This window comes from Pyrus communis, chromosome 2 (assembly GCF_041283825.1).
Source record: "Pyrus communis isolate YQ-2024b chromosome 2, ASM4128382v1, whole genome shotgun sequence".
Lineage (NCBI taxonomy): Eukaryota > Viridiplantae > Streptophyta > Magnoliopsida > Rosales > Rosaceae > Pyrus > Pyrus communis.
In genome coordinates this window covers 22,069,887-22,073,941 of record NC_142566.1, presented here as the reverse complement: position 1 = coordinate 22,073,941, position 4,055 = coordinate 22,069,887, and the positions used below count along the sequence as shown (strand labels likewise).

Sequence of the window (4,055 nt, the reverse complement as noted above, 5' to 3'; positions counted from 1 at the left end):
AATATATGTAATGTATTATTTAGTGTTAATGTACACAAATTTTATACATGTACGAAAAATATAAAGATATACTTCTGATTGTATGGCAAAACCGCTCTTAAATAACTGTACACAAAACGCATTTCGATCGAGTACAAATTTGACGTGACCTGATCAAGTGCCTTGCTCTCAAGATTCTAACCTAGCTTTCACTTACTCTTTTGCAGAACAAGATTGAACAAGTTAAAGGCTTCAAATAGTGGAAAATGGTAAACAATCCCTCTCAAATACAGTTGTATTTTGATATGTACATACACCAACTTGGAAAGCCAATCTCAACTTGGAAACTTGTAATACTAATATAGAGTTTCTACTAGCATTCCGAAATAGTTATTCAACAATCGTCTCATTTTCAAGTGCCAATACGATTCTCTAATGTTTAATTTTAGCGGGCGAGAGAGGTGGATTGGTCTTCACCAAATATTAAAAAAAAAGTGGCTAGCATGAGCTTATCAATTAGAGACTGAAATTCAACCTTAAATTTCAATGACGAGTGCGCAGACGTTGCTTTTGTTACAAGCAAACAACTTGACATCAACCTGGGGAAGGCAACCTTAAATTTCAACGAAGACGAGTGCGCAAACGTTGCTTACAAGTAAGCAACTTGACAACTAGCCCAGGGGAAGGGTTTGGTGCAAAAACAGAAGGGGAACAGGGGTAGTGTCCTCTGAAAACCTGAAGGGCCAGACCGATAGAGACCCAAAACATTTGCGTATTGCTGCAGCCCATGCTCTTTGGGTCAGTTCAAAACACAAATTCAAGTCACCCCAGAAAGTCCAAAAAGATGAGAAACATCCACTCCATCAGATTTGCAAAACCAAATTAAGACCAGATTTGCACGTTTAACTACTATTTCTTGTACAGTGCAGCTTCAACAGGTGACAGTAAAAACTCTTGTACCTACAGAACCAAGCAATGCATACAATAGGTTTCGGCCGCTGTTATCACGAGCTGAAGTCATATCCCGGTTTATGGATGCGGGAATTAGAGCACCTTCAATGTTGAAATATAGAAGAACATGACATCTGCCTGAAGGTTCCGTTCATTTAGACCATCACAGATTTCCAAATGTTCGGTTAGAAACTATCCCTGTTGCCTAACCTATCAGCTATCCATACAGCACAATGAGCAGGGACTGACAGATAAGTATGAGAACGATTCACTCCAAGCGTTTAATGTCCAGAGCTAAGTAAAAGGCTTACAGCTACGAGGAAAGTTATACCATAACCTTGAAACACAGGGCTAAACAGGAAGGAAACCACACAAAGGCAGACAGGGATCAACAAAAGATTTATAGAAGCAACACTCCAATCTATCCATCAACATTCGAAGGTAAACAATCCACGTGAAAGGATTCGCAAGCTTGACAGGTCCTATAAAAGCTTATGCTAGTTTGAAAACTGAGCTCGGGATATACCAACACTTTGCCGGGAAGGCTTAAAAGGCTTTTCTTGGGTAGAACCAAACAGACCCAGATGGGAGTGACAAACTGCTAAAGTCATTTGCAGCCCTACCCCCACCCACCATCACTTAAGCAACAGCAGATATGAACTGACACACACATACCCTATTACAATCTGTTCGTCAAATCCTAATGCTAAATGTGATTTAAAACTTCAAATCCAATGTCCACCTAACACAAAAAACAACAATAAAAACCCAAGCTCATGCTATAATACAACCTAAACCCAAATCAAGACAGTGTAAATGTGAATTCAGGGCTTTGTGGAGCAAACACAACAGTAGGTTTCAAGTGAATGCAGCACCAGGGCGGCAACTATAGTATATGTAACAATCGATTATGACAAAGATTATCACAAGCTCACTAATCAAGCACAATCAGAACAATACGCTTACAAATCCTATCCCTTGTTAACTAATAACACAAAAGCAAGTGGTTCATCTCCTTTTCTCCAAATGATCGAAACACCTCATACTTTTTCTAGACTACACATGATCTCGATCTCTCAACATCAACAAGATGTAACAATAGCAAATTTAAACAGGATCCCGATAAGCAATGCAGTATCAACGGCAATGACAAAAGCAAGTGGCAATACCTAGCTGCAAACAAGATGATAATCAACTCTATTGCCTAAAGTTGAAGACAATTGAAGACATTCAATTCAACTTCAGCCAAACCGAAAATAATAGAACACAGTCAAACCACCACATCAATGCATTAGAGATACCATAAATTCACACTCGACAAGAAAATCAAGAGCATGTAGCCGTGTACTGCCACAACAGTTGAAAATATCTAATTCAACTTCCAACAAAAAGAACAACATCAAACCACACACATTGTTCGATTATCGAAAGTAGAGCCCCAAGGTTAACACTTGAAATATAAGGCTTCCAATTTAATAGCTCCGAGAGTCATCGATAACAAGGATTAATATGAAAAGGGCACCTAGTTCTATAGCCGAACCGCCACATATATGTATGTAAAAGGGGAAAACTTGTTCGCCAAACGACAACACTTACCATCCATCAGAGAAATTAAAACCCTCTTGCAACAACCACCATATGTATATCCCACCAAAACGCAAAATTACGAGACCAAATTACCAAAAGACTAATGCTTTAGCAAAAAAAGATTAAAGATTCTTGAAGAGAATATTTACTATTACTCTCTCTCTTCTCTTTTATTTTCTTCAAGCCTTGGCATTAGGAGGATTAGAACACTCCATATCGTCCTTGAGCTCGGCAGGGCACCTACGGTCGAGGTCCGTAACGCACCCGGTGGACGGGCACGCACCGGTTCCCCCACTCCCCTCAACGATCATTGGTAAGTTATAACCGTCAACGAGGCTAACGTCATAGAAGTCTTGAGAACCCGAGCCAAGTGTGAACTCGGCTAAGGTGGCCGGTGGCGCGGCTCCAGCACCGTTGCACTCGAGCTCGCCCGAGGCGCAGTCTCCGGTCGAACAAGAATCGCGACCTGAACCGTCAAAGCTGCAGCCAGTTCGGCCCCTGAAGCGACCGGACCAGCCGGTCGGGGCTTGGAAAACGCGGGAACTGCCTTTGGGAAGCTCGAAGCCGGTGCTGTCGAGCTTGTCGCTGGCGGCGCTGGCTAGAATTCGCGGCCGTACTGTAAAGTCACTTGTTTGTGAACGTGAATGTGGCCCCTAACACCCCTAAAAAACAGAGAAAAATGTGTAAATTAGTGATAATTCAAGTTGAATTGTGAAAATGGAAGAACAACCCAGGTGGTAAAATTGCTCGAATTATTGAAATTTTGTGTCTTTTTTACCTTTGGTAATGATTAGAAGAATGAAGGTGAAGTGGTAAGAAATTGGATTAAATCTTGAATGGCACAGAATGTTGGGTTTTTTTCTCACACAGAAACAGAGTCTGCAAATGGCAAATGTTGTGTGAGAAAATGAAGTGAGGCTGGAGGAGGAGGAGGAGGTGGTGGTGGTGGTCAGTGAAGCCAGAAATTTAACTAAGAGGAGCACCTTAAAAAATTTGAGCATTAATTACAAAGTGCCTAATTTTATTACTTTATTGTCTAATTTTATCTTTAACTGTTGACAATCTAATGCTTATTTGTACTAATTAACCAAATACATGCAACTCAACAAAGTTTAAACATTAATGCGTGAGAAAAATATATAAGATGAAGAGGCATTTAAAAATTAAAAAAGAATTTTCACTATTTTAGTATGATTAATTGAATAATTTGCAAAGCAAAAAAAATAAAAATGATTAGTTGAATCATCTGGAATTTATCTATATAAAGATGAGAGGGGTGCCCCACTGGGCCTTACCTCCCTCCGTCCCTGATGGTGGTGGGGGTGGGTGGTAGAGGGAGTGGTGGGAGGATCTGAATGATCAACTGAGAGTCTATTTATAAGGAATTCATGCACAAAAATGTGAGTGTCAGCTATCACCGACTTACTATCACGGGAAGAATTTTTTTTTTATTTCTAATAGGCACCCAAATTTTTGTATTAAATTTGTTCATTAAATGGATTCGATGGGTCACTAATTTAATGCATAAATTTAATTTT

At 39.9% G+C, this 4,055-nt stretch overlaps 1 long non-coding RNA gene across 1 annotated transcript; it reads right to left on the bottom strand.

Moving 5' to 3' along the window:
- Positions 1-2,374: 2,374 nt before the first annotated feature.
- Positions 2,375-3,800, bottom strand: LOC137747787 (uncharacterized). Its single transcript, XR_015957411.1, has 2 exons — positions 3,296-3,800; positions 2,375-3,179 (listed from the first exon to the last, which is right to left on the bottom strand). It is a non-coding gene; the product is annotated as an uncharacterized LOC137747787 (long non-coding RNA).
- Positions 3,801-4,055: the final 255 nt, after the last annotated feature.